Raw genomic sequence first — 6,420 nt, 5'->3', positions numbered from 1 at the left:
GACGCTATTGAGCCTAGCAAGACGCAATGAGGACCATGTGCACATACGTAGTTTCGTGTTCTGTGTGTACAGCAACAACTTGCATGTGCGTATTGAAACACCTTTTCTGTTCCGCTTCGTATACTCTCCTTCAGCATTGCTTGTAATCTCAACATAACAGCTACCGCGGTCAAGTATCACTTGCACCGTGCTCAATGTCACCACAGTCGCAGAAAGCTGACGCCGGTGAGTTTCACGCGGAACACGGACACAGTGGCAGGACGCTGCGTCGGCCGCGTGGCGGAATGCAACCGTAGAAGGCGCACGACCGATCGTGTTGTCTGTACAGTTGCTGAATTAATGACGTGAAAACACTCGCCGTTGTCAGTGCATCTAGCGCGCGTTCTCTTGTACTTGCTTCGTTGTTGGTAAGCTGTTACTCGCTGTTAATACTTGGACGAAATGATTTCGCCGAAGGTGTCGCGCTGGCCCAGTGTTGAGTGAGCCCCGTTCCATTAGTTTCGGATTGTCGCGACACGCGCGCTGCGCAGCTTACGTGCTCAGAGCCAGAGAGAGAGTCGTGCCTTCTGCTTTACATTCGGATGTAAACAAGAGAGGAGAATTCGCACCGTGAATATGGCTGACTACCGGCTTCATCGCGGCTTCACAACGAGTGACGTCAGGGCCTCTGTTACCTTTCCTTCCTCTGTGGGCTGATGGCTGTTCTTGTGACTCATGCAGATCCGAAGAGTCTATTCTGCACGTCTTGCCCAGTAGTTCTCGTCGGGTCACTCTGATACCCGCACCATATTCTCCCAAAAGAGAGGACTTGCTCCTCCCGTACTGAGGAGCCCGAAATTCTTGGACCATCGGTACACGCATCGATGGATCAGGTGAAAGTGAAGGTGTTGCTGGTGATTAGCGCCAGAAGGTCTCGGCGACCACCTGTACAATTGGATGCGCCACCGATTGGTGCTGGTTTCTCTCCACCTTAACATCCTTCCCCCCGCCCTCCCCCTATTCAGGGTAACAGACTGGATGTACGCCTGGCTAAACTTCCTGCCGTGACGTGCTCGCCGCACTTTCTTCGATGGTGAATGAAACAACAGAACCAACCGTATTTACTTGCTACCAGCCATGGTAGAATAATGGTCATCACATTGTGCTCCTGAGTGCCATGAGTTTAATTAAATCGTCGATGTGTATGCTTGGGGACATGACCCAAACTCCAGCCCTATTCCGCACATGCACACATTCTTCCGTGAATGATAAATGTGCTCTAGTTGAATAAAATGTAACCTCTGTCCACCACGGCGGTGAGCCCGCAATAAGTGTACCTTTTTATTTTTTGCGCGCGTCAACTTCAGAATATATTAAAAGTTTTCAAAACCTACTTGTGGATGTTTGAAATGCTTTCAATCTCCCTCTCTCTGCTACGCGGCTCAATTCTTGAAAAGAGTAAGTTAAAAAAAATATGCGTAACATAAATCGCCGAGTAAAATGTTCTCGCGTGATAGGCACGCATAGGAAACTACGTATCGCGGTAGCCGGGACATTGGAATGAAAAAAAAAAAAAAAACAGGTTTCGTCGTAATTTGAAATTTGAAGCGTTTGTTATGGTTGCCTTGGGTGACCACATATACGAAATTTATGCACCTTTATAATTAGCATTGACTTGGTGAGGCCGAGTGCTTCTGAGTACTGATTATTTAGAAAACATCGCCTAAAGCTAGCATGAAGTGTTTTTTACGAATTGAATTACTACTTGGTGAACCTGGTAGCCCGATTCATGGTGTCGCTATTTATTCTGTATTAACATCTGTGAAAACTCTCAAAACACTTTTGCACTTAGTCATTCATGTTGTGCGGGAACGTCTGTGCAGATTAAGTGACGCAATTAAGCTCACTGGCATGACGTCACGTGGATCGCTCAGTGTGCATAAGCTTGAATGTGGCTTAATTACTACGAGCAGTAAGCTGCAGAATATAAATCTACCGCTTTTGCTAAGAACATTATGAAGAAGCAACGGGAAACTTGACCTGCTAGCCGGGTGAGCAAGCGAATTCGCTCTGGTCGCAAAGTCAAGTTAGCTGCGAATGATACCGGATACCTGGATTGAGGACGAAACGCATGGTACGGAAAACGTTAAAACCACTTTGGGCGAACTTCAAATGAGTTTCATTTACGAACAGGGTTAGTATCGCATTGTTAAACTGCAGCATACCACTTGGTTTAGATGTTTTTTCTACGAAATTGGCGCAGATTGCGGCTGCACAAGCAAGTTAATTGTTTGCTACAGGTAAGTCGTAAATGAATATCGATGTCTCCAGGATACTTGATACCATGCATCGCACTCATTACTGCATGCTCCTTCAGCGTGAACCGTGTAAGGGGGGGAGGCAATAAGAAAATGCGCTGGAAATGTACCTACCATAAATTTTATTTTTCATGATGCGTTTGAAATACGATTTTCTTCGAAATATTCCAACAGAATAGCAAAAAGACGCCGCACACAACCCCACAGCGACAATAATAGAACTAAAATTCTTAGGGCGTTTCGTTTAAGGCTTTTTGTGCTTTCATTCTTCGCCACCATAAGAAAAGTCCCGAGTGTTCGCTGGTGGTCAAATTAGTGTAAATAAGGTATATGTCTTCGCCCTGTCCACAAAGGCGCACGTGATATTTTATGAATTCGTTGAAGTTTCGAAGGTGAAAGCCATCTGCTCTTCTTCTCAGTAGCGATCTCCATTCGCCTCGCTCTAAAATCCTTCTACACGTAGCCTAGCCTTGCACTGCCTCCGCGATCGGAGGTATTGAAACAATAAAACTTGTTGTCGAGCTAGTTGGATATTCATGATTTTGTAAGAAACTAAGTGCAACTTTGACTCTCACAAACGCTCACGCAATCACTCGCCAATCCGTCCGAGAAAGTGTCGTGTGTGTTTCTCGGGTGGATGAGTGAGTGAATTCTTGAGTGTTTGCGGGAGTGAAAGCTGCGCTTATTTTCTTACAAAGGAAGGTATTTCAACCTTTCTACATTTCACCGGATTTCGTACTGCGCCTGTAATGAGCCTACATACTACCAGACGATGACGCGAGGTTACGACGTCCCCACGTGACTTCATGAAAGCATCACATTGTTTGGCTTATTAACGTTGTAATGACGTCACATGACTTGGATCCACTGGGTGCGAGCCCAGTATCTTACTAATGAACCACATCGGTGCTTTTTTTTTCTTTATTAAAGGAGGTCATGGCTTGCCACCAAGTCCAGAGCACCGATGTGGCTCTCCCTCAGTACCTAGGAGGGAGAGCCACATCGGTGCTTGAGAGTCGGTGGCAAACCCCAACCTCCTCTATAACCTTACGACCTGCTCATCGGCGCAACCCCTATGGAGGCGTTTGGGTCTAAAAATTGGCGCGTAGGGGCCAGAGATTCTGCCAGGTGCCGCCACGACTTACGCCCATAGCAGGTGACGCACCAACGTCGTGGTGCATGACGTAGTTATAGCGCGAGAACAGAACGACGACACAGCGACAAGGACACGAAGGACATGCACTGTGTCTCTGTGTTTTCGGTCTGTTCTCGGGCTATAACTATCGTCATGTCACACCAACTAGCCCTAGTTGCCACTCTTCTAAGTCGTGGTGCACTTGTTCGTGCGCGTTCCTTTCATTGTTTTTTCCCGTTTCTAACGCGTGGATCGAGGGATTCACAGATAAGGTGTACCGAAGCAACATTCTAGCTGTCAGAAGCACCACGGTAGCTGGCTCCAGGATCTCCACTACCGGATTTCAATCTCTGTGCGAGTGCCTGGATAATAATAATAATAATAATAATAATAATAATAATAATAATAATAATAATAATAATAATAATAATAATAATAATAATAATAATAATAATAATAATAATAATAATAATAATAATAATAATAATAATAATAATAATAATAATAATAATAATAATAATAATAATAATAAACGAGCAAACGCGCGCATGCACGTACAGAAAAGCGGTTTGACGTCTGCAGCGATGGGGGTAAGTTGTAGCGCTTTGGCGTGCTGTTCCTAGTGTTGTGGCACTTTAGAGAACTAAATAATAAACAAGCAAAAGCAAATATGGTTGCACGGGGAGCGGCGCGGCATGAGCAGGTCGCAAGTTTATAGAGGAGGTCTAAACTTACCTTGGGCTGGCATGATGCCGGGAAAGCAATCGCGTTAATACGACTTATAAAGCGTTCTAAAAGAGCGAAAGAACAACCAGTTGTCGCACAATGCGAATAGCGTAAGGAGTGGATCGTCCAATGTTCCAACCCATTACAAAAGCTTGCTCTTGTTCACCTATTAACTGTGGCGAATACCCATTTTAGGCGTAATTCCTCATCGTCTTCAGCCTCTGCATGACCAATTGGCACTAAATTCCTTGCAAGTGTTTAGCGGATACCACGGTTCTCAGAAAAATCACGACAAATAGCATAGTGAATGCCGGATTACTACCCTAAAATTTATTAATTATGCCCTAGTGGGTACCAAGCAAGTGTGCTGGCAGTAGTTACCCAATGAGTGTTTTGAAAAGGCTCTGAAAGCCTGCTCTTCTAGCTTTCGCTGTGGCTGTGCTGCTCCTTCCGCGCAGACTCTTTTCTGTTTTTTGTGGTTTTCTTCCGCCATGCTGTGCATGTCCTTCGGGATGGTTTTTCGCCCTGCCCCCTCTTTTCGTCTGATATTTTTTCTTCGTTTTTTTCTTGCGCGGACTCAAGATCGACAGCCAGGCAGAGCTGAGCTCCGTGCTGATGTCCATCTGTGTGTTAGAGTGCTGTCACAACTATAAGTACACCCGCCCGTAAAAAGGGAACAGCAGCAAATCATCATCATCATCGGGAGCAACTTTGTGTTTTGTCTATAGTGGCTAGAATAGGAAAGTGTGATGAGCGGCAAGTGGCACCCAGGGAGCGCTCTGAAGCCTCCGAGGAGTAGCCGCGTGGGGGCGCGCGCAATCGTTTATACAAATCTAATTAGACTGTTTGGGCTAGAGCTTGCTAAGGCACGTGACAAGTCAGCCCAGAAAAGAGGACACAAGCCCAAGAGTTGATGGGATGAGGAAGTTAAGAGAGCCATAGCAAAACGTCAGGAAGCCTCTAGGGAACACAGACGTGCTAAGCAGGTGGGAAAACCGACAGATGATGTTGAAAGAAAATGGAAAATCTTTCTAAGCTGTAGAAGGGATGTATCCCTTTTGATCAATGAAAAGATTAGAAGAAAGGGAGCCCAGTGGCTGGCAGAAGTACATAAAAAAGATAGAAAAGCAGCTGCGAAATTTTGGAACCATCTAAACTCCCTGAGAAATGAAACAAGCCTAGAGCGGTGGTTTATAACTACAGCTCAAGGTGCTAGGCTAGAAGGGGACGAAGCTATTAAATATATATATACAAGGGTGGCAGAAAAATTTCAACAAAGAAGTGCCTTATGCACCACAATAGACAAGGATGGATAAAGTGGCGCAATGGCTCCACTTTCGCAACGAGAGCGGAAAATGGCAGAGAAGAGGGTTCCAAGTAGTACATCAACAGTCCCAGAGGGCATTCCAATTAGGCTGATAAAGACATTGGGTCCGAAGCCTAAACAGACTTTGAGAGAGGCAGTGAGCAGAACAATAAACGATGGTGAAGTCCCGATGGATGGAGACTTAGCAGGATGAGCATGATCTATAAAGGAAAAGGGGACAAAGCTGACATAAACAACTACCGTCATATAACAGTGACATCAGTGGTCCACAGGCTGGCGATGCAGGTTATAAAGGAAAGACTGCAGGCATGGATAGAGGATGAGGGCGTGCTTGGGGAAATGCAGCATGGGTTTCGGAAACACAGGAGGTTGGAAGACAATCTGTTCTCACTGACGCAGTGCATCGAAATAGCAGAAAAGGAACTAAGGCCCCTGCGACTAACATTTTTGGATATCAAGGGAGCGTACGATAGCGTAGTTCAAGACGACTTGTGGAGAATACTGGACGCACTAGGTGTGGAAGATGGAGTCACTAATCTTTTAAAGGAAATCTATAAAAGTAACAAGGTAGTTATAAAGTGGGAAAACAGGTATCCAAGCCCACAGAGGTGAAACGGGGGCTTAGGCAGGGGTGTCCTTTGTCATTATTGTTATTCATGACGTACCTACAAGAATTAGAGGCCAAATTAGAGGGAAGTCGGCTTGGCTTCAACCTTTCTTTCGTCAAACAAGGAAAACTCATTGATCAGGCACTACCAGCATTAATGTATGCAGATGATATAGTGCTAATGACCGACAACAAGGAAGATTGCAGAGATTCATGGACAGTATGTGGTAATGAAGGAGATAGGTTAGATTTCAGATTCAGTAAGGAAAAATGAGCAGTCATGATTTTCAAAGATAATTAAGGTTGTGAGCTTAAGATACAGGAAGTC

Source organism: Rhipicephalus microplus, chromosome 10 (genome assembly GCF_043290135.1).
Source record: "Rhipicephalus microplus isolate Deutch F79 chromosome 10, USDA_Rmic, whole genome shotgun sequence".
NCBI classification, from domain to species: Eukaryota; Metazoa; Arthropoda; class Arachnida; order Ixodida; family Ixodidae; genus Rhipicephalus; species Rhipicephalus microplus.
Note: the sequence above shows the minus strand (reverse complement) of the source record.